General features: G+C 38.6%; 1 long non-coding RNA gene across 1 annotated transcript in view; it reads right to left on the bottom strand.

Annotated features, from left to right (window-relative positions):
- The window catches only part of LOC142157879 (uncharacterized), a 176,438-nt gene that overhangs the window by 64,683 nt on the left and 85,962 nt on the right, over positions 1-25,793 (bottom strand). Inside the window, exon 2 of the long non-coding RNA XR_012692673.1 lies at positions 5,193-5,277. This is a non-coding gene — a long non-coding RNA (uncharacterized LOC142157879). The remainder of the gene's footprint in view (positions 1-5,192; positions 5,278-25,793) is intronic.

The raw sequence follows: 25,793 nt of genomic DNA, 5'->3' as shown, positions 1-25,793 counted from the left end.
TCACAATTACTATTGTCTCGATCATAACAAGACATTAAAGCTCTGAGACCGGTAGCAGTTTGTCTGTTTGTTTTTTGATTTGTACATTTTACCTTTTTTTTTTTTACTTTTTACTCATCTACCATGCAATGTTCGCACAAAAAATGTATGACCAATGAGATTTCGGTTATAATGAGCAGAGCCATGACTTGTCTGGGGCTGTTCTGCTATAGTTAGCTTGTATGTTTAGTAGTGTACTGTACATATGTAGCATGTTTATGTTCAGACTTGCTAGATTCTGGCTCACTTATGCCTGGAGAGGCGGGAATGGAGGCAAGAGGCTTGTAAATTCATGCCGAGTACAGGGAAGGTGCGTTCACGCAAATGCGGCTCTTTCAGACTATGGTTGGAAGTAAGCTATTTTTCTGTGCCATTTTTTAAGAGCAATTAATTGCCATTTTGCAAACAACTCTATCAGCCCCTATGTGTGTAATGCAGTTTCCTACGACAAGGTTTAACTGAACTGCCGCCATGACAACTAAATTTATCAAAAAGAACAAATGCATGGAATGCTTAGAATTGTGCAAAGCGTTAGTTACCTAGAAAACTGCAAGTCAGTGTCTCAGTCATGAAGTTTCAGGATTCAGTGCATTATTCAGTATCTTCTTTTCTAATTCCAGAGTGATGCAAGATAAGTATCATGCTTGGCTTGATAAACATTACAAAAATATGGTGGTTGTAGTCCAATGTTCGTAAATATGAATAAGATTAAGTTCTGAATCATATTGTATCATATTTACCATAAGGAATTGCTTACAGTCCAAGAAATTTGGAAAATATTTGTTTGGAAAATTATTATTATTAGTAATTTATTTATAAGACGCCACAGATTTCATAACGCCGGGTACAGAAACAAGTAACAAATAGATGAGGTTATACACATAAGTAGCACAGATGAGTGTGAGTAATGCTATGGGAACTCACACAGAGTGCATTAATAGCCATTAGGTATACTCAGGTACAGAGTGTATGTAATCATTGATTCATCCCAGGTATGTTTCTCTATGATAGGTATGGCCCTCAGCAGGGCTGTAGCAAGGAGTTATGGCACCTGACACAAATTCAAATGACCTTTTTAGGTATTTTTATCAAATTATGATTTTTATTTTCACATTGTAGGGTAGATAGTTTGTGGGATACAAAAAAAACAGAAGCGGAAAGAGACATGCGTAGTGGCATTGTACAGCAATCAAGAAAACACATGGTAAGGGGCAGGGCCATAACTAGAAATTTTCGCGCCTGGGGCAAGAAGGAAAACTGACACCCCTGTAGAACTGTCTGAGTTCACATCAAGAAGAGGCCGGAGAACTGTGAGAACATGTCTTTACTGTGTGGTCTATACTGAGAACTGAAGATGTCTGCCAGGTATTTCCTGTCAGTCAGCACTTCCTGAACAGCAAATGGATGGCAGTGATGTCACTTCCGCCAACCACACATAACATACATCTACAACCCCCCAGCTGTCAAAAGTAACCAAATGAGCCTAAAATATTATCCTGCAACCCCCTTTAGCTTTGTGCCCTTCCTAGGCAGCTCTGGTAAAAAGGACCAAACATGAAAAACAGACACTACAGTACAAGAAACTGAAGTCAGGACAAGCAACAAAGGTATATACAAAAAATACATTCTGCATTACTGCCGCTGACCCCCCCTCCCGTTCCAATGTTCCAGACCATTATTGTCTAGATTATTTTATTATGTGTATCTTTTTTTTGTAATATAGACTTTATAACTTTGCAAGTTGCAAAGCAGCTCAGGCACAAATATTCAATATGAGAAGACGAGGGGAGAAAAGTTAATAAACTGAACTGTAAACTTTGGGGTAAGGCAAAGCAGCCACACATGTTGGATTACATCAGAAAATATGTTATTCAAAAGCATTTTTCGGTTGTTATTATCATGTTTTTGGCAAATTATTACTTGTGCAAAGTATCAAAGGCCAGTAAATCTTGTTATCTGGTCTAAGTGTAATCAGCTCGTGTTTTGTTTTTGTTTCTGAGAAAGGCAGAGTTTATCCTTGAAAGCCTTCTCCATTACACAAAACATGAAACTGCTCTGAAAGTTCAGTGCAGAACTCAGAACACTAAACTTTATCCAACTGGAACATTTATTCTAATAGATCAGTAGTGGACAACAGGCGGCTCTCAAGAGGTTCCTGTATGCCCTCGTGATAAATAGCTTTCTCCACAAAAGAATCTATTCCTAGTCTCCATGTATTTAAACACATAGGGGGGGATTTAATTGCCGGTGAAGTGGCGCACAGACATTGTGCCGCGGACATTGCCGACACTCACGGTAGAAATCTCTCATTTTGCGGTGTGAGGAAAAATGAGCGAAGATTTCTGTCAAATCTCTGCTGCAAAGTGTGTCAGGGACGATAGATAGACAGACATATAGATAGATAGTTAGATAGATAGACAGACAGATAGATAGACAGACAGACAGACAGACAGATAGATAGACAGATAGATAGATAGATAGACAGACAGACAGACAGACAGATAGATAGATATATAGATATGAGATAGATAGATAGATAGATATTAAATAGATAGATAGATAGATAGATATGAGATAGATAGACATGAGATAGATAGATAGATAGATAGATAGATAGATAGATAGATATTAGATAGATAGATAGATAGATCGATAGATAGATAGATAGATAGATAGATATTAGATTAGTAGATGGGAGATAGATAGATAGATAGATAGATAGATAGATAGATAGATAGATAGATAGATTAGTAGATAGATAGAGATATTAGATTAGTAGATAGGAGATAGATAGATAGATAGATAGATAGATAGATAGATAGATAGATAGATAGATAGATTAGTAGATAGATAGAGATATTAGATTAGTAGATAGTAGATAGATAGATAGATAGATAGATAGATTGATAGATAGTAAAAAAAAATTGCCCACCCTGGTTTTAGTAATAATACCAATTAAGCACTACCACCTCCGCAACTTTCCAAAAATTGGCAGAATTTATTTCAATTTATGGAAAGCAGTAATAAAGCAGCTATACTTGCCTGACGGAGGTTTCAGTGCCCAACAAACACCTTTATTATATCTAATTTTACTAACTAGAGAATCTGATTCCTTTACAAAAAGCAATAAAATTAAGGTCTTTAAAACAAACAATTCTCCTAGATACTATTGAGTTTCAATCAGCAATTTTCATAGAAATGTACTACAAGCATTCTCCAATTATTAGTAGGCACCTATGACATTTGCTAAGTAATCAAATTACTCACCTAATAAAATCACTTGTCTTATTACTCTCATATGTGCTTCAAAAGAAATTTGAAAAGAAAATACACAATTCTAATACACTTTAATCAAATTTAAATCTCTTCCATATTGTTACACTGAGGAAATATACAGAGCAAGACGATGTGGGCTTTGTACATGTCAGTATTGTCAAATTAGATGACTCGTCTGCCATCCTATACCCATTGGTGTAGAAGACAATTTAGATGACTAAATTGTGTTAAAAAGTGTATCAGTTCTTATAAGTTTTGTAACATTGGTATTATTATTATTATTAGTAGTAGTAGTTGTAGTAGTAATAGTAGTAGTACACAAATTTATTCAACTTAGAGTGTTATGTCTAAATTCAAACAAACATCAAAATAGTACCAAGGAATAGTCAATGGCATACAATATATCTGCTTACAGAATGTAACAAAATTATTTGTCTTATTTAATAAACATAATTAACTTATTTAAATTAAGCACAACAGTAAAGGGAGTTCAAGGATGTCTTTAATTCATGTTTCACATTTGTATAACCAAGTTTATTATTACTTTGATATTCATGCTCTTAAAATTTGTTTTAAGTGCAACTGGATGTGCCGTAGGCATGCATTGTGAGTATAAGACCACTCCTGATTATTGTCTCCTCCAGAGCGCCTATTAAAAGCAAGTCCTGGCCTGAATACACCCTATAAATGGGAACTTTTCACCCATTAAAACACATTTTAAAGTGTTATCCTGCAACACAAAATCTCATTTTAGCATGAGGACTTAATGTGAGATACATGAATGCATCTAGTCTGCAGCAAAGAACGTCCTGATCCAGCTCCTTCAATAGACGCTACAGGCTCCTGCATCCCATGCAGATACACTAATCTATGCATCTCCCATAAAGTGGGTGCATTTGCTTCTCCAAAAACAGTCATAAAACCAAGGCTGACAATTGATTGGAAATATCTTAATCCCTTGTTTAATATAGCACTTGAACCAGTAACATAATGATGTACTCATTATTATCATTCACAATGACGCTAGCTTATCATTATATGGCATACATGCACCTATATGAAATAACTAATAATAATACTCAAACACACATACACACACACACATATATATATATATATATATATATATATATATATATCAGCATGGGCATTCTAACTAGTCTGCGGATACACAGCCCCGTACTGTGGTGCACTGTGTGTTCTGACACCTTACTTTCATAGCCAACATTAACTTTTTCAGCATTTGTGCTACAGTAGCTCTTCCGTGGGATTGACCCAAACAGCCTCCCCTTCGCTCCCCCCGCATGTCAATGGGCCTTGGGTGTCCATTACCCTGTCACCTGTTCACCTATTGCCCTACCTTGAATCACTGTTGGTAGGTACTACCCACTATACACAGGGAACACCCCACAAGACCTGCCGTTTTGGAGATGCTCTGACCCGGTCGTCTAGCCATCACAATTTGGCCCTTGTCAAAGTTGCTCAGATCCTTACGCGTGGCCATTTTTCCTGCTTCCAACACATCAACTTAAAGAACTACCTGTTCACTGCCTCATATATCCCACTCCTTGACAGGTGCCATTTTAACGGGATAATCAGTGTTATTCACTTCACTTGTCAGTGGTTCTAATGTTGTGGCTGAGTGGTATGTATATATACAGATTACATTATTAATATGAAGCATTGTGGTCAGTTATTTTCCAGAGTTCCTGACACTCTCTTTTAGCCCAAATTGCAGAATATAGAGGATTATTTAGAGAACAATAGGTTTCCCTCAGCTACACTGCAAATTCACATAAAAGGTCAGACATCGCGAGGTCCATCACAGTTTGTTCATTTCTACATATACATTTATGAATGTTATTAGTACAACTTACATCTTATGTATTAATTTCCATTTCCTCTTGATGGTAAATTCTCCTATAGAGCTTCATTTAGCATTAGGAGCAAAGATAAACCACACTACAGGGGAGACAAATTTAAATTGTAAGAACAGATGTAGGTCTTAAAACTTTAATTTATTTAAGTCACATTAACATATAACTTATATAGCTATAGTCACAAGAAAGTGAACACAGCTTGAATACACGACTTGGACAACATTAGTGATCAACTGACCTCGATGAGAAACACTTTTAAAACACTCAGAACAATTTTAACAAATGAGAGAACATGAATGCAGCTTGTTATATTATTGGTCTTTTCAGAGTTTGTTACATTTATCTATTTGGATTTATTTTATTATGAGTATCGCTACTGTAACACTGCTATTTTATTAGTTTAAGACCAGCATAATATACTGTATCGTTCATTTAGTAACAGCAATTAAATTTCATATGCGGTACCTGGCTTTTTTTATTGTAAGAAACAAAGAGCTTGCTAGTTGTTCAGTGCTATAAATTTCTAAACCAAGCACACGTATGAATAAATATATGGCTATAGAAATGACTGTAGAGTAGCCTAAAAATTATCATTTACATTTAATTATGGATGCAAACTGTGGTTTCTTTAAATCATTCGATTTAGCAGTGTCAGACTGTGTATCTAAATAGATTACACTATTCCCAGCTACTTTATAAATTATACAAGTGTAATTAATGTGAATTGGTTGATTGCATCATTTTTGGCTCACTTGAAAGGCAAATGTATGTTATTAGTCGATATTCAGTGACAAATTATTGTATATAGTAGCTTTCAAAAATCTTCAAAGAAGGTTTCTTATTTATGTAACAAGACTTGATGTCTGCACTATTGGAAGTAAAGTCCCTCTGGTGATGTAATTCGGGGGGGGGGGGGGGGGGGAGGGGAATACATATTTTTTATATGAAGTAGACCAAGGGGAAATATAACATCTGTACTCTTAAACCCATGAGTTTATCAGCTGGTAAACGATGATTTGAAAATAGAATAGGAAGGACCAATGAAGATCTAGAAAGAATGTTAAGCAGCAGGTTTGAGTCATAACACAAAAATATATTCTAGTAATTAAATAATTATACATTTAAATAACATAATATAGGGAAAATTTAACAAAGGATTGCTTTTACACAGTTGGTGCTTTTACAAATATAATTCTTAAAGTGTAATTAGCTTGTTCCTCCAAGAATAGAGATACCATTTTTTTTTCCATTTCAGAGGAGCTTTCGAGCGAGTGTAGAGGTTGATGGATCTCCTCTGCAGACTAAGGCTGGGTACACACTACCGGGTTTTCAGCTAATTATCAGGCCAATCACACGATAAACAATGTATTGTTTCATTTGATTTTTAATCTGAACTAAAAATCTCTGTAAACGATGGAGTGTGTATGCACTCATGACCAGCAGTGTCCATAGATCTCCATGGAGTCATGATCTTTTCAGCCAGTGGTTATGACAGATGAAGAGCACAGATCTGAAGGTAAATCATGTAAAATGTATTTAGTGTGAACACATGAATCGGCATGCTGATCGGGACTTTTTTCTACCAGGTGCTTGTAAAATCGTTAAGAATATCATCGGGATAAATTTTGTATAGTTTATACCCAGATTGACATCATTAGTTGTAGTGTTATCTGGTGTTGTTGTCAGGGGAGATCCGATATGGACACCTATAAAGGAAACCCAACATCTAAAGGAATCCCAGTGACATTTAAGTGATATCATGTGGGTTCCTAGCAACTACCCAGCACCAAACCCAGAATTGCCAATGGCTCCTCCATTTTGAACACGTCATTCACATTGACAGGAAAAAAACAATTTGTTCATGTCTACTTCCTGAACTTGTGGGCTGCAACGTGTTCATTAATGGCAGGACACATAGGCATGCATGGCCCACCATTAACACTCAACGCCTTTCTATTTTTACCAAAAAGCAAAGAAATAGAGCAGGTGCTTGGCAAGTGGTTAAGTAGTTAAGGGATTCATATTTTCTAAAGCTGACCAAACATGTATTGATATAGGAGGTGTTACTGGCCGTGTATATCTACAGCCTACTTGGGTGTGGTCAACCCCTGACAGGTCTAAGATATATGTCCTTAAGAAAATGTCATTGAAATGTCTCAGGGCATTCTTCCAGTGACAACCTCTGGTTCTAGTAATACACTTGGGAACCATTTGATTCAGTTATCAGTAGAGATGCTCAGGCTCGGTTTTCTGAAAACTGAACCCACCCGAACTTAGGGGATCCGAGTAGGCTCGCGAGCCAGCTTGGTACTTTTGCGTGACCTCGGGTCTGAAACGAGGCAAAACGTCATTGTTGCATTGTTGGATCTCGCGGGTTTTGGATTCCATAAGTATCTCCCTCCCCAGCAGATCCAGCGTTATTGCTCACACAGAAATAGGGGTAGCAGTGTTCCTGTCATTTCACAAAAATTGACTGGAAATTAATGTTATTGAGGTTAATAATAATGTAGAAACAAAAAAAGAGCCAAATTATGTGATTTTAGAAAAAAAAAATAGGGATTTTAGGGAAAAAAATCGGAATCCAAAACCAAAACACAAAGTTAATCCAGATCTAAAACCAACACCAAAATCAAAACAGGGGGTCAGTGAACATCTCTAGTTATCAGACAACTGAGAAAAACATAAGGCTACTATGAGAACATAACTAAAAACCTCAAATCCACCATCATCTACACCATAAAAAATAAAGGCACACACACATAAAAGCGATCCCTCTGCCCCAAATAATAGCATAAATTACTGAATAAGCAGACTAAATAGAGCAATATGTTTCTATCTGTTCTCAAGAATGGAAAAATTCCATTGCAGAATCTCTTGTATCTTCTGCCACATTGGTGGCATTGGGATACCTAGTGATGTATTGGGGATTCCTTCAACTGGTGTTTGCATGGGAAGTTTAAGATGAGCTAATAAGAACGCCTAAAGGCACAATGATCAGGACACATGATAGTGTAGGCCGAGTACAGTGAGTAACTGTGACTCCTTTTGTCTCAAAAGCATACGCATATACGCATATCAGGAGGCATATCTCTGATGGGTGTCAACCCCTAGAGCAAAGGTGCTGGTAATCGCCAGAACGGACCTTTGCTGTGTAAAAATAATAAACAGAAAAAATAAATCAAAAGCACGAACACTGAGCGCAGCTTGCGATTGTTTTAAGCTTCACGGAATTCGGCTCTGTATGCTCCCCAAATAAACAAGAAACAGATGTCAAGATACGTGCGGTGATGACTACGAGTGTAGGTTTCCTCTGCTCTACTAGACCAGACACAGCAGGATACGTACAGTACCTATGTGAAAGATCTCAAAATAACTCATACAAAAATAAATATATATTCAGTTAATGTTACATGTCAATATCACAGTCATTTATGATCATAAATGGATTTTTTAAAAAATATTTGTTAGGGTATGCTTCATGTCTACGGTACATAACAGACATTTTTACAGTTGTTCCTGATTGCAAACACATGTTATAGCAGGCATATATGACTGGCATAACTAGGACTCATGACTGACATAACTAGGACTAGCCCTCTAGCTGAAGCAAGAGATACGGCAGCAAACCAGTGTACTTCTGTGTGCCTCAGAGTGTGATTTGGACGCGACTGCATGTGAAAGCCAATACTGCACATTGCTTCCGTGCATCCGCCCATCCCCACCCCTTTCCATCAACAAAATCGTAGGCTAAAGTAAATCTCGGGCTCAAAGATGACTTGGACGTTGCTGCGTTCTGTTGCATATGGTCCGGTTCTGTGATTTTGCGGACAATACGCACAAAATCGGCAGATACGTTCCTTATAAGACTCAATCCACTATTTTGAGTTGCACATATCTTAAGATGCATGCAACTCAAAATAAAAATGTGACTGTGCCATTTCTTCAACATGCATTTTATGTGTACACTTTGAACGCAAATGTCTATCAAGTGGGCAGTATTTGAAGAACAAATATCTAGTGATCATAGCCTATTTGCTCAGTAGGAAACTGACAGTAATTCGTTCTGTTGTCATTTGCTGCATAGGAGAATGCAGTCATTGATAGGTACAGTATGATGTGACATATAATGCTGTCCAATACAAACCCATACCGGCTAATTTGCATAACCACACTCACCTGAAGAAAACTGTCAACCAATGAATGCCCATATTTCTGCTCAGCAGAATTCTGCTTCCATGTTTCAACAATTAGAGGTAACATTGGTTCTAATGTCTGTTTCTAATCCAAATAATTCCTTAAATTCCATATACTTAAAAATGTATTATCTATGCCATGCAAGGAGTATTAACTTCAGCAATAATTATTTGAGCTACTTAGGACTTAATGTCCCCATAATGAAGTAATTTTTTTCCAATTGCTGTGATAAAAATGTATAAATGTGTTCTTAATTGGCTGCTAAAAGTACCTTTGCACATGTGATTTCTGAAGCACGTTAGTATAAGCAAACCTCAGTTGGTTTTCATTTTGCAATTGCATTATCAAAATGTACAGAGGTGCATAAGAAGAACTAGATTTCAAGGGAGGTTCTCGGGATAAACAGTAATGTTTGAAATGGTTCTAAGGAAGTTTATTATTGTAAATAAAACAGCACATTTATGATTGCCAGGCACCTGTTCTGAATTATTTTAAATCTGAGATCTATCACATTAATTTAGATTACAGATATGCAGATGTGCAGAGTTAAAAGACTTGGCTCACTGTATCTCAAATTTCCAAAATAAGTGAATGTGAGATCTGCATCTCAGTTTGCCAATTTATCTGTGTTTTTATATTTTAAAAATTCAGTAGAGTTCTTGTTATGGCCACAGTCTTACTCTGAGGCATTCATGAGTCTGAGTGATTGGTAAATATATAAAAATAAGTCTAAATAGGCAACTTGATCAACTGTGCACCCCTTGTCATAAATGCAAGTGATAGAAGGAACAGTCAATAAACATTGTAATTATTTAAAAAATGTTCAGAACTAATTATAGGTTTTTATTATTGAAAGTCTGGGATGGCGCTTTCTTCACCATCAAGTGCATAGGGGTACGGTCTTCAGGTTCTTCTCTAAAGTTGAAGTGCCCCTCTATCCCCGACCCACAGGAACAGTCAGGTCCCTTAGGGAGGCAAGGGTCTACAGACTCGCATTGCCTCAAGGGGGTTTTCATTTGCCCTGGGTTCTGCCAAGCTTCCCGCCCGGGCATCAAATCTTCTGCCCCCTTCCCCGAAAGTGGGGATGTTGGAGGTTTCAGGGAGGTGGGAGCCACTAGGACCACCACCCTTAGATAGCTTGTGGTGGGACCCATAAGGGCTGCAGCACCTTGCCAATCTCTGAACCAACATAAAAATAAAAACTAATTACAGGTATGATAACTACTGCTTGAAATATTTGGCTCAGGCTTTTTAGGTTAAGGTTTTTTTTCCCATAATTTATTTCCAGAGGCTATTTAAGAAGCTCATGGCAAAACAGAATGGTTTTGCACCAGTTCCCGATGTACTTCAAGGTACATGTGAACCAAAACAGAAGTGATTCACTCAGAACCTTTAAGTCTATCAGTGCCACCAACGTAGGCTTTACATTGGAGCCTGTAGGCATATGACGCAGTATCTACATTGCGCACAACGCATGTGGCCAACTGATCCCACCGTTTGGAAGCTCACACTGTAGGGCAGGTGATGATGGTATTTTATTTATAAAGTGCCAATATATTACACTGCAAATGGAGCGAATCATGAAACAAATAAATAACAAACAATGACATGAAACAGAAGAAGACCCTCCCCAAATAAACTTACAATCTAAAACGCGTGGGTAACAATTCATACACAAGATAGTGAAATTGTAGATTGTAGCTGCTGATGCTGACATCTGCTATTATAAGGCAGCAGCATTACCAGCAGTCAATAATAGAGCAGCCATTGGTGACTGGCATGTCTGCACATACCGGTAGTTTGGTTCGGTTGGAACAAAGAAAGACCGCCTACTGGGTAAATGACCATATTAATGATTTTTCTACAGTTTAATTAGAATGGGAATAATGTACATCCTATAGTCACATATTAGGATACTAGAAGTCACGTTATCATATAGCTGCAGGCAGAGTGCTTTTATATAGGTCAGGGGTGGCCAACCAGTCAGAAACCAAGAGCCAAAAATGATCTATTGGTACTGCAAAGAGTCAATTTTACCTTTTATATGTGTGGCATATACATAAACACAGTATAAACATGCACACATACATTGAAAATATAACATAAGCAAAAAAGAAAATATCCAGCATTGCCAAAATTTTCAGGATAATCATAAAATCAGTACAGCTGTTACCTCGCTGCTGTGTCCAGCGGAGGAGGGTTCAAAGGGCTACCTATATTATCTTCACAGTAGCTCACACTTCTACTGCATTCTCAATCCCTCAGACCTCTTAACATGCCCCTTTGACCTCTTTAAATGCCCATTGGATCTCCCCACAAGCTCTTTACATGCAAATAAGCCTCTCCAAGCCATCAGATCTCTCCACATGACATCAGATCTACCCACATGCCCCAGAAATGCCCTTCAGATATTCTGACATGCCCATCAGACCGCCCCAATTGCCATCAGACTTCCCCACATGTGCCTTACATGCCCATCAGACCTCCCATAGGCCATTATACCACCTCACACGCAAATCAAATCTCCCCACCTGCAACCAGATTTCACTACATGACCCTAACATGTCATCAGACCTTCCCACATGACCCTTACATGCCCATTAGCCTTCACACATGCCATCAGATCTACCCACATTCCTCACACATGCCATCAGACATCCACACATGACCCTTACATGCCATCAGACCTCACCACATGCCCCTTACATTCCATCAGACTTCCCCACTTGCCCCTAACATGCCCATGAACCTCCCCACATGCCATCAGATCTACTCAAATTCTCCATACATGCCATCAGACTTCCCCACATCCCTCTTAACTGCCCATCAACCTCCTCAGATGCCTTCAGATCCACCCAAATTCCCCATACATGCCAATCAACCCCCCCCCACATGCCTACAGACCTACAGATATTCCATTAGCTCTACCTAAATGCCATAACATCTCCTTACATGACCATTAGCCTCTTCACAGGCTATCAAATCTCACATGCTCCTTACTTGCCCGCGCAGAGGAAGGAGGAAGAGCACACTACACTCTCTCCTCCTCCTTTCCTGATTGGATTATGTGTGACACTGTGACCTCCCTGCATTGTTCAGAAGAGGTCACAAGATGCACCTGGATAACTATACTTCATTGATGCTCCCAGCCAGGAGCCGCATTTCAAAGCTCAAAGAGCCACATGTGGCTCTATAGCCACAGGCTGGCCCCTGCTGATATAGGTCATGGAATTCTGACATCTAGGGGTAAATGTATCATAGTGCGGGTTGTACAAGTCGCCGGAAATCGACGAGATGACAGCTTAAATTTAAAGCGGCGCTGTCTTGTAAAGGGAAGTTTCCCTTTACAAGACAGCGCCGCTTTAAATTTAAGCTGTCATCTCGCCGATTTCCGGCAACTTGTACAACCCGCACTATGATACATTTACCCACTAATATCCTACTTAGCTTAAAGTTGTGAATATATTATTCATTATAATGCACAAGTTACAGTTACAACGCAAGCAGCTCGTATGAGGATTTACCATTACCCATACTCCTGTGGGTGCCCCAATATTTGTGTTGCCAGCCACTAACCATGTCTGAGCATGGAGTTTTCAGTCATATGGGTTGAGGTGGGGGGTAATGTGAGCATCCCAAAACATTTTAAAAAGTTGGCTACTATGCATTAAATTACAATCAGACAAGTGACATCACTGGTCACCTAATATAAGTCTACATTTTACATGAGCACCATTACTACTCCTAATACTCATCACCTAATACTGTAGAAGGATATATTTTATATGAGTTTTTAACAAAAATTCATGTCCCTTTTCTATTATAATGACCTTTTAATCATTTCCTAGATAAATAATAATGGAATGGATATTGAAAATGGGGTTATTTTAAGATCAGCAGAAAATTGCTGAAACATGATAATCATGACCACAGATTATGCTCAAGTAAAATGGTGAAAAAAAAATGAACGCAGCCAAATCTTAAAACAAATGTTATTTCTCTGGCAAAGATAGTTTCAAATCCTTTCCAGAGCATTTCCAAACAGCTGCATGTTGCTAATTGTTTGAAAATTGAGAAATTATTCACTGCGAGTTTATAATACATAAAAAAATTAGAATGTTTAGATTTGTAATTGCTTAAGGAAATGAGCAATGATATCTTTGAAAGCCAGTTAAATAGAAAATAAAAGTCTTTATTTTCACCATATTTGTAATCTCTGCAGGCCAAAGATATATTTCAAAGCTCTGAAACCCGTTACTATGAATAACGTGTTTACTTTGGACATTTTGCCATTGTGCAAAAAAAACAAGAAAGAAAAAAAACAACATTTTCACAAATATGTCAACTTGTTGATATGTGATGTTGATATGTGCAATGATTTTGGATTCATGTGAAATAGGCTGTGTAAATAAAAGTGGATTGGGGTTGCAATAAAGCAATAGCTTTTAATAAAACTTTTATATCATATTCAGTATTTTTTATGACTCAATATTTGCATTAAGGATATCATCTCCATTGAAATGCAATCCAATTAACCCCTACATCAATGTGAGATTTCTCACCCCTGTGCTGATCATCAACAGAGTGTGCCAGGTAGGAATTTCCCTTCTTCCACACTTGCATCAACCGGCGAGTGTAATTTCCAGATTTCGGAGAACAAAAGTCTATCCGAAATCTGGAAATTAACTGGGATACTCTATCAGAAACAATATTTACCATATAATACCATGTAATGCTGAGCAAAAGTGGGGCCAGAACATTTACAGTCCAGTAAGGTGCACAAAATCCCTCATGTTGCTAAAGCAATTGCTCAGAAAGTGTTATAGTTATTCAAAGACGTTAACTTAACCTTGGATCCAAGGTCTGCTAGGCACCAGTAAGGTCATCAGATGACTTAAAGAAAGAGTCCAGAGAGTTTTGTTTCTGTCACATACCTCACAAGCAGAAAAATATTCTCTGACATCTCTTTTAAAAGAAGGCCACCATACCACTCAAGGCAAAAAGTGTCAGAACACTAGGGAGAATGGACGTGTACCTGTGAGCAATTGAAGCTACCAGACAACAAAACTCAAAGTCTAACATGCCCCTGGGGTTCACCAAGGACCCCCGCAAGTAGATTTGTTCTTCACTGCATGGAAGCCAGTAGCCAGTAAATAGTGAGGTAGCTGTACTCGCAATAGAGTGTAGTGAATTAGCTGTGTCAGAACCAGGATGAACAATAGAAGTACCAAGGAGTAATCAGAAGGGTAGTCTGGGTAGCCAAGGTCAAACCGGAATATCCAAACAGAACGAGAAAATGGTCAGAAGAATTGTCAGGAACAGGTGGAGGCAGAACCTAAAGATCCAAACTCTACGAGAATACCCAGGAACATGTTGAGTCAGAACCAAGATAATCAACAGAACCTAGGAGCACAGAAAAACTAGAAGCACTTGGAACCACACCAGGGGGTAAATGTATCAATATGCAGGTTCTACAACACCCGCATGTTCAGCCTCTTCCGCGATTAAATTTTAAGCGGCGCTGCATTGTAAAGGGTTAACTTCCCTTTACAATGCAGCGCCGCTTGAAATTTAATCGCGGAAGAGGCTGAACACGCAGGTGTTGTAGAACCCGCATATTGATACATTTACCCCCAGATCACTAGACTCCTTATATAAGCAGTCCAAGCAAGTTATTGGCAGTCAGTGATGTCAAACTGACGGACGATGCAAGAACCAATCTGCTAGTAAAAGAAGTAGACTGTCCCAGTGGCATAGGTGGAGAGGACAGTGCCTAACAGAGTTAATGGACATGCTGATGCCAAGGTGTTTTCAAAGGTTACTGTCAACAAAGATTTTCAGGAACAAACAAAAGATGGGAGGGAGTCTCCACAGGAGCCTGCCTTTGAACTTAAAGGATCTGACCAGAGAGATTCAAGGATGCAAAAAGGGCAGAACATGGAATAATAGGTATCTTTAAGAGACCTGAGCATGTCCCTGTAAAAAGCAAGATATCAGACTGGGTATTCTTAAACCATGGTGAGAATGTTATGACAAAATCAAACTCTGGAAAAAAAAAGAGATCAACGTGGCTGTCTAGTATTGAATATATTGTAGGTTTTTTTGAGCAGTATAAGATATAATGGGATAAAAAGTTCTCTCCAACAATGTCTCTGCTCTTGCAAGGACCAATGTATGGCTAGTTATTCCTGATTCCCAATAGTAACCTGACCTTAATAGGTTCCATCCTAAATCCTGCTTGAAAGAAACGTTACAAAAAGACAGTTGTTAGAGCTTATCCTTTACACTGCATATCTGTGTGTGTCTAGCAAAATGAAAACATGAGGTATTAGTTCATATTTTGATCAAAAGATTTAAGCCTGCATCCCAACATCTAGTGCACCTCATTATATGCAGGTCCTACATTGACCTATATGCTTTAAACACCATTTAAATGCAGCTAAAATCAGATGCACTCACCTCCCCGGTATAGGGGTTTACATCTAGCAAGGGCTGGTTTGTGAGCCACACCCAAATGTGCCTTAAATAGGCTTGATGGACGAAACGTTCCCTTTAAATTTACATTTCTCCAGGTTTGCTCCTAATTGATTTCCTTTTAGGTTTTGCAACACTTCTTTACATAGAGGTCACCTTCAGAAGGCAGCATATCCCTTCAGAAGTTCTGGATGCGCCACTTATGACCACAGCCCTTTGTGTGGGATTACCGCCTGGTCAATGTTAGGCTGTATGACCAAGACACTTTAGTTAGTACCATAATAAAATGTTCCATTTGAGTTGTAATTCAAGGAAGACATTGGACGTGAAAAATAATCTTTGTTTCACTAATAGGTTTTTAATGAATCATATTAATATTAGAATCTATACATTTCCTTTCCATTTTCTTAAATTGTAGCTTCCCAGAATTCAGTCGACAATTACAGTAAAAGAGCCATGTACATCAACTTCAAATTAATACTGATACTTCTCTGGATTTCTGTGCAGATGTTTCAGAACATGAGGTGTTGGAAGAGTTCCAAAATAATGAAATACTGTAAAATTGTCTTTTGTGTTTCTTACATGAGGAAATACTTTGTGAGATTATATCAGAAGATTGCTGTCGGCTCCAGATTGATCTGCATTATTCTGTCACCACCCCAACCCTTGACATTTTTGTCCATTGCACACACAGAGATTTAGAGAACAGCTGGACCATTTTTTACATATTACAGCTAGTACTTTAGATATAGACTATTAGTGGCTGCTAAGATTATGGAATAACACTAGTGTTTGAAATGGCAACTTCAGAGTTCCAATGCATTTTTTATATTCTATTATTGTTTTTTCCCTTTCTTACTCGACTCTCCCTCAACCTTCAAATGCTTACTTAAAACTCACCTTTTCAAGCTCACCTATCCTACCACCTCCTGACCATCTTACTCATCACCTCCTCTTCCATCGCCTGCCTCCTTTGGGGAGAGAATCAGTGGTGGAAGTGGAAATATAGAAGTGGCGGTATGGAAAATGTAAAGGGAATGTAAGTGAATGGAAATTGCTAGTTCTACAATGAAGGCAATAGAAGAAGTGATGGTATGTGTCAGGGATAGCCACCTCTATTTACCACCTGATCTAATATCTTATCATATATTCCAACAGTCACACAATATTTCACCTCTATTTTGTCAGAAAACCTCTCCTAACTACTTTTACCAGTCACAACCCACTTTCTGTGCACTCGTGACTTGGAAGCTTACTATAAAGGAACACACAGAATTCCAGTCTAAATCTCATACTCACCTCTCTCTACAGCTTTAGCTTGTCCCTTTCCCAACACAGACACCTGCTTCCACACTTCTCCGCAACTGCCACCAGCTACATATAAGGCCCGTAGCAAACCTATAGCTTAATTACCAATTGCGTAGACTCTGTGGTCTGGTAGCTAAACAGTTAACACTTCACACACTAGTATCTAAAGGGTTAACCCAACCAAGCAATCTATCTCTTCTAAACAGGCAGTGAATTTGTTTGGAGCAATAAGGACAGCACTTATTAACTTTTAGATTTAATAGACAAAAAGTACAATGCTTACAAGTTATGAAAACAATTAGCAAACAATTGACATACAAATAAAAAATTGTATAACAGTTATAAAAACAAATGGAAATGGATGAAAGTACAGAGCAGAACTTACTCAGAATAATCTGTATGCCTGGGGAAGGCAAAAGAGATGGACAGTCCTTCAATTAGATTGATCCCCAAGAGCTGACAATTTCTTGTAACTGGTCACAGCTTTTTAAAGACACTTTTAGACCTTTCCCCACCTTCAGGGGTTTGTGGTCTATGACACTGTTTATAACCACAATTTGCATGTTCCCTGATTTAATACCCAATTTTACTATATGACCAAACTTTCCTGTGGAGTGTCACACAGATGGAATTTTATTATTAATAAATTCAATATAAATTTACGAATTTATAGATACCAAACAGCATAGGTCCAGTGTGTCAGCTGAGCTGAAACTAATTTCCTCACCTTCTCTGCCTGACTGACAGCTTTATTTGACATATGGGCTACCCTTTTTCATGTTATTTATGAATATGTAGTTGATCACTAATTATATTGATTTTAAGTGGCATTTTTGAAAACTGAATTATATTTGTCTATATGCAATATTGCAGGCTGTGGTCACACAGCTCATGTCTCTTCATGTGAGACTCCTGCTGGGAATGGCTCCCTCCCGTCTGTCCCACATCTCCTTAGGTGTCAAAAAACTCTCTTATGTCAGAATGCAAGTCACCCCAGGAGATCTTTAAAGCAGCTCAGCTTCCCCTAAAGGTGACACTGTTATCTTTTAACACAGAAGTGGGCAGAACCACCAAGTAGACACACATCAGAACCTCTGGCTTCACATTTTACACCTTAGTAGCTCAAATTATTAATTAACTAATTTGATATACAATATTTACACTGCAGTTATGATTAGGCCTCATTCCCCACATTTATGTTATTGGTTAATCCTTATGACTGTAAGTCACCTAAGTTCACTACAGTATGGTATACCACTGTATGCACCCCCACTTTAACCATAGTAGAGAAAAGAAAAAAATATTTTCTGCCTTGTTAAAATAGGGATCATCATCATCAACATCTATTTATTTATATAGCGCCACTACTTCCGCAGCGCTGTACAGAGAACTCATTCACATCAGTCCCTGCCCCTTTGGAGCTTACAATCTAAATCCCCTAACACACACACACACACACACACAGAGACTGAGAGAGACTAAGATCAATTTAATAGCAGCCAATTAACCTACCAGTATGTTTTTGGAGTGTGGGAGGAAACCGGAGCATCCGGAGGAAACCCACGCCAAACATGGGGAGAACATACAAACTCCACACAGATAAGGCCATGGTCGGAAATCAAACTCATGACCCCAGTGCTGTGAAGCAGAAGTGCTAACCACTGAGCCACCGTGCTGTCCTCTAGACAAATTGCTATTTAATGTTCTAAAAACATCTATGACCTGTTATATAAGCAGTTAGTAGCAGGTTGAGGGTGACTCAGTGTTATGTACTGTTTTGATAAATTACGATCAAATCAGACAAGGGCTACGAAACAAAATTTGGAGAAAAAATCAAAGCTTAACCTACAGTTAAGCAGATTTAGAGGATAGTTTAGAGGTGCTATAAATCAACATTCAGAAATATCAAAGGGCGCTAATATAATTCAGGAAAGCAGCACATTTATACAAACCAAGCTAAGCACTTCGACTATTTAGCCACCACCTGCTCTGGTACCACCACTAAAGCTTAATGCCCCATTAGCTCTTATTGGTTCTAACTACCCCCTCCCTTAGAATGTAAGCTCTTATGGGCAAGGTCCTCTACCATATGACTCAGGTTTGTCTACTCTCTGTCGTCCTTGTTTGTCCCTGTCATGTCTTATGCTGAATTGTTTCTGTATGCTATGATATTTGTTCTGTTGATTGCATCACTGCACTAATTATTCTTCTCTGTATCCAAGTACATGTTATTATGCCTTCTGTTTTCATGTATGTCATATGTGTACCACTATGTCTTGCGATACGGAATCTGTGGTGCCATGCAACAAATGATAATAGTGATGATGATGATGATAATGATAAAAACAGGATTTCCTATATATATATTTATATATATAGACATGCATTCTTTTAGCATGACAAGGCGATTCAGTGCTTGTGATTAGGAGCGCAGGATAAAGACATTTGTATGTGAGTGGGCAGAGTTACTGTGGAACAATCTGGAGCATGTTCAGTGTAAGCTTAAAAGAATGTTGCTCTCTCTGTACTTGGGAATTGCTTAGAGGTAGACTCGAACCTAGCACAATCATGCACTCTTTATTTATTAAAAAATGCATTTATAGAGAAAAGAAAGGCAGTGAAAAGTGACTCTGTGATGGACAACCATGGTGGGCCAACCCGCCATCTTTTGAAATGTTCACACCAATTCATATTAATTAATTAATAATGTACAGTGCAGGTTATCTCAGACACAAAGCAATCTGTAGACAGATTCCACAAAGCTCAAATTTAGAAATCTTCTGCCTGGGCCTTGCTGACTTCTTCACATACCCATGTTGGCTAGTACAACCGTGCAGACTATTGGCTATAGCAAGCCAAGACTATTCTTAGGTAATTCCTGGTCATCCACCAGAATAAAGATGTCCTTCTATGTCTGTCAAATGGGAAAGGGATTCAGAGGGGGCTGAAGCTAGTTGATGGCTATCATCAGTGAGGAACACACCATTAATCTGGAGCTTAGACATCTGGGTCTTCTGCCAGTCCATTGAGCTAGTTAATTTATCTCAGATGTTGCTTATATCAACATTTCTGATGCAAACACAAAGTTTTGGCTATTCGCAACAATCTGTTGATATATCTGTTTGAAGAAAGAAAGAAGAATGAATGATAAGGTCAATATCCCTTGTGGTTTTGTGGTATCGTTAACAATAGGTTCACTCATCTCTTAAGATTAATTGACCTTTTTTGTTGCTTTTTGGATTGCGTATGAATTTTGGCATTTTGGATGGTAGAAGCGATTTTACAGAACTAAGCATGGTTTGGTAGAGGTTAAATACTAAATACTAAAATAAGTGATAGAGGCTTTGTTTCATCACTATTATTTTCTTTAGTGTAATACTGCACAACCAATAAACATCAGATTGTGTGCTGGAACAGTAGTATGCACTGTCCTGTGCTTTTCTTGGAATTGTTATCCATAATAAGACCATCATAATTATATATTGCGTAGTATATATGAAAGCATTGTAGATAGATGTAGATTACATTTTATCTTTACTCGGGACTACCTGGTTCCTCCTCTCTTATTACTTCTTCTTGGAAGTATCAAATATCTCTATCATGAGGTAAGACTTCGAATGGTAATGGTATGTTTATTTCTAGAGAATATATTTGTCAATTTAAATATGCATAAACGAAAAGTGCTGCAGCTCAGAGTTTGAAAAGAAACATAAAACTCGGTTGTTAATCATTTGAAATTAGCTGATATTCTAAATAATCAAATTTACAGTAGAAACTATTTGAGTGCACATGTCCCCTTGGCAGCATGCCACATGAATGTCATAGCTGCTGCCAAAAACAGATTATGCAAAGTGCGAACAGAACTGCAATGCTCTCAAGAGTCAGGAAGACATTTCTAAGCAACACAAAAAAGACTTTACCGGAGCCAGAACCCTGAGCAAACAAAAGAGATTTTCTCATATGGGATGCATATGATTATTTTTAAGGTGTAGAGGTTAAGGTCTTTATACAAACGTGAACTTTATAGGCTATAAACCACCTCTACAAGCTTGATGGAAATACATATGTTACAATTTCACTCATACACTCTGTAACAGTCCTAATTCAACAAATGTGTCAAATATATTTGGGAGAGTTAAAAACAAATGATGGTATGGTACCAGAATGCTTAAAGTGGAACTCCATAATAGTTAAACAACTTGGATATATGAAATTCCATAAAGAAGCTCATTTTCCACATATAATTTGTTGCAGTTTTAAAAAAAATCATTTTTCAGTTCTTGTGATATGTTGAGAAGGACTTAAATATGAAAATGAAAAAGTGGTTTTGCTGCAAACTTGATTTAAGGGAACATTTAAAACATTGATAATGATTACAAAAGACACTCATGCCAGTGTAACTAAACTATGATTCATTGGAAGGAGCCTGTACAGTAATGTTATTTATTATTATTATTAGTAGTAGTAGTAGAAGTAGTAGTAGTAGCAGCAGCATTAGTAGTAGTAGTATTTTGACGTCTTACAAGAAATTGGTGAAGTGGTGATAAATGAATGAGTGGCATGTGTGGAGGTGTGAGTGGTATGTGGGGGACGTCTGAGTGGCATGTGGGGGAGGTCTCAGTACATAGTTGTCTACTCTCCCGGAATTACTTACTTAAGTAGCTGGGGGAGTGGCTTAGGACGCCAATGCTGCGTCATCGTGGCCCCGCCTCCTGCTGTAATAGGTTTAAAAAGTGTGATGCCATTTAGAAGGCGGGGACAAATTATGCAAATATCATAGCTCCGCCCCCACGCTCCCACCTCCCCCCTGATCTCTTGGATTCCAGCTTGCCAAAGTTGGCAAATATGTCTGAGTGGCATGCAGGGGCGGATTGGCCATAGACCTTACAGGGAAGTTTCCCGGTAGGCCGATGGCCTAACGAGGCCACCTGGAGGCCACCTCAGATTTTCCCGGGGGGCGCGTTTGGATGCGGCGGGGGGAGGCACGTACAGGAAAGCAATCTAAATTATTGGTGTTCAGTGGGCAGCAACAGGCAGCCAATTGCTAGGCTCTCATGGTGCTGTTCGGCAGACAGGAAGTCTGACTTCATTTCCTGTCTGCCTGATGTGAGAAGAGATGCTTCTCAGAGCAACTGAAGGTAAGTGAGGGGGGCTTAGTATACTATGCTATACTAAGGGGGGCTGCCTATACTATACTAAGGGGTGGCTGCCTATACTATACTAAGGGGAGCTACCTATACTATACTAAGGTGGGTTACCTATACTATACTATACTATACTATACTAAGGGGGGCTACCTATACTATACTATACTAAGGGGGGCAACCTATACTATACTATACTAAGGGGAGCTACCTATACTATACTATTGGGGGCTACCTATACTATACTAAGAGGGGGCTGCCTATAGTATACTCTACATTTGCCCTGCATGGCTTTAGAGATGACCCACTGTGTGTAAAGTCATCACATCTAGGTTTTCCTAAATGCTACTACAACCAAATTCCTGTAGTTCTAAATCCCGCCTACTTTTGTGTTGGCCCCACCTACAGTTATTTTGGTCCCGCCGACATGAGGCCACTTCAATAATTTTTTCCAGGGCCACTTTAAGTTCCCAATCCGCCCCTGGTGGCATGTGAGGGATGTATGAGTTGCATGGGGGGGAGGTGTGAGCAGGGCCATCTTAACAACATTATGGGCCCCCGGGCAAAGCAGTGCAGCGGGGCCCCTAGATATAGATATATAGATGTATACAGATACAGATATAGATATAGATATATAGAGATAGAGGTAGATAGATGTACTTGCTCAGTGACCCTTGAAGGTTTTTTTTGCATTTTTTTTCTTTTGCTGGATTATTTATTCTCATTAAGAGCCGTGCCTATGGGGCCCCCTTGCCCGTGGGGCCCCCGGGCAGCTGCCCATCGTGCCCAATGAAAAAGATGGCCCTGGGTGTGAGTGGAATGTGGGGAAGGTGTGACTGTGGCGTCATATGGGAAGGTCTGAGTGACATGTGGAGGAATTTCAGCGTACATGTGGAGACTGAGGGTTTGTGGTTATTCTTTGCAAGTTGGGGTCTGAGTGCTTGTGGATGCAACTTGTGCCAAGTGGGGGGTCAGACAACGTGTAAAGCTATTTTGGAGAAAGAGGAAGGCCTGAGTGGCATGTCTTGGAATTTCTGAGTAAGTAAGGCGCATCTAGGAGCATTTTGTGGTTAGCGATGTGGAGGTTACAATTGCTGTTTCATTCTTGAAATTAAGGGCAATATGCAGCCTTTTGAAGGTTGGGGAGTGCATGTGCACTCCCCAACCTTATTGCAGTAAACAAACACTGCAATAAAACAAGACTGGGTATTAAGAAGCAGACAAAGAGATAATAAAGGTGTATAACTATTCTCTCCACAGCCCTGCCTCTTCCAGTGATAGGCTTCTCTCCAAACATCAAGCCCCTCCTGTTCCAGCTAGACTTGGCTTGGTCAGGAGACTTGTACTCAGATGTGCATCATGAGCACAGAAGAGTAGGCAGAACAAACAGCACATTGTACGATACATCTCTAACAATATCAGAAGAAAAGAGGGTATTGGTTCTACAGAGAAACACATTACAGGAAGAAAATATAGGTGGGAATTCATCAAGGAGCGATGTTATGAACTCACTGGTTTTCACCGGGGTTTTTTTTGGCACGATGCAAACTGGCAAACTTCCTAAAGGCTAACTCACTTTAAAATGTTAAATTTGCTATAAAGCTGTGATTTTCAATTGCCATCTCAATTTTTAACATGGTTTGAATACAACCCACCTGATAAATATGATCTGTGGTTTGGTAAGAGCTGATTGAAAGCTGTTAATATCAAGAACCCTTGCAGTGCCTGTGCTGCACAAATTAATGTGTGCTCTACACTGTATGGCCACAGGCTCTCTCCAGACTGTGAGCTCAAAAGTGTTACAGAATACACAGCCGTTGTGGTCCAGACACTTAAGCCAAGTGTTGGCGCACATATATATGGTTCCACCGCCAGGAGTCAGAGTTTCATGACCTGAAACCAGCCTTTAGGGTTACCTTGTGTCCTGGGAGCCATTGATTGTTCTAATATTGGGTTGAGAACACCTAATTTAAGGTCAACATTAACAATTCCTCAATTTTCAGGTGGTCTGTGATGCAAACAGAAAAGTTACGAGTGTTTTTCTTGATCATGTCATCATGCCTATATCCTGTGCTAGTCAGCCCTCTTACAGATGTATAACACCGGGTAAATGCCTGAGGGATGGCTAATAGGTATGTATTGATTGTTTATGTTATGTTATTACTTTGCTGCTTATGTGTTGAATGTAAGATAGTTGGACTAACACAGCACTCAGAAATCACCAGTACAACACCAATCTACTGCTTACTCCCCTCCTTCTTGCTCCTGCAACCCTATCAACTAAGCATAGACAATATGCTGGCTTATGTAGTGCAGGTAAAGCCCAACTCCTGCAATGTATTAGTGTTTCGAAATCAGCCAATTAGAATCCAGCATTATTTCAAAATTGCTCCATTTCTATATTTGTAATCGCCGTCCATTGCCGCAAGTTTTTGGCAACTACAGTTTTAAGAGTCCAATGCGCATCAGCAATGGTGATTATCGTTGAGAAACAGCTATTACAAACACGCCAAAAAGAACGGACCTTGATAAAGTTATCCCATAGATGCTAAGTATAAATATTTGTTAAACATGGGCTGTATTTGTTTAGTGAGGGAGCAGTCTAATGGTAGATATTATGTCAATGTGATTATAGATAATCTTGTAATAAACTTTAGGAAACAACTTCATATCTTATACATAAAAGTTATTCTTAACAAAATTCAGAACAGTAACTTGCATCTATTTTTAAAAGCATTCCATGCTGAAGACAACCTGTTTAGCTTTTACATTTAATTGAATGTAGTACAACATAACAATTTACATTTTGAGGTACGATCCTGACTTTACAAAGAGCATACTTTAAACTTACTGCAAAAAATGTACTGACAAAGTGTGGAATTCAGCGTCTACAGATAAAATTACCAGTTATCTTATTTACACCTGATTATACTGATTTTTTATTTTTTGTTGTAGCCAAATATTTTGACACTTTTGCCCCGTTTATCAGTTTGCATTCCGTTATTTTCTTTGGATCACAACATTCCAAAAACAACGGAGGCATTTTTTTTTTCATATACAAGCCTGCAAAAGAATAATAATCTGTTAAGGAAGACCATAAAGATGAAAGGAAACCGTTACTTAATTTGCAATTAACAGTTATTTTTACTACGCTCCGCTGTTTCCTTATGGAATTCACATTTCCCTATCTGGTGAGTGGTCAGAATCACCTTACATAGACTGCTGGGATGCATTACTTCAAATGATTAAGTGTAGGAAATACAGTAGACTTGAATATTTTACACGACTTTCAACATAAGTAAACAATATATATTACCCCCATTTTGCTCTTTTCTTTTACATATTTAAACTGTTTGTTCTCATGTTAATACATTTAATTTTCAAAAAAAATCCAAAAAACTCAACTAGACTTTCAAACATGCAAAGTCAAACACATAAATTACATTAGCTGTTAAAGAAAGCCATGCCTTCAAATTCT

This window comes from Mixophyes fleayi, chromosome 5 (assembly GCF_038048845.1).
Source record: "Mixophyes fleayi isolate aMixFle1 chromosome 5, aMixFle1.hap1, whole genome shotgun sequence".
In the NCBI taxonomy this organism is placed as follows: Eukaryota; Metazoa; Chordata; class Amphibia; order Anura; family Limnodynastidae; genus Mixophyes; species Mixophyes fleayi.
This window is presented reverse-complemented; position numbering and strand designations above follow the sequence as displayed.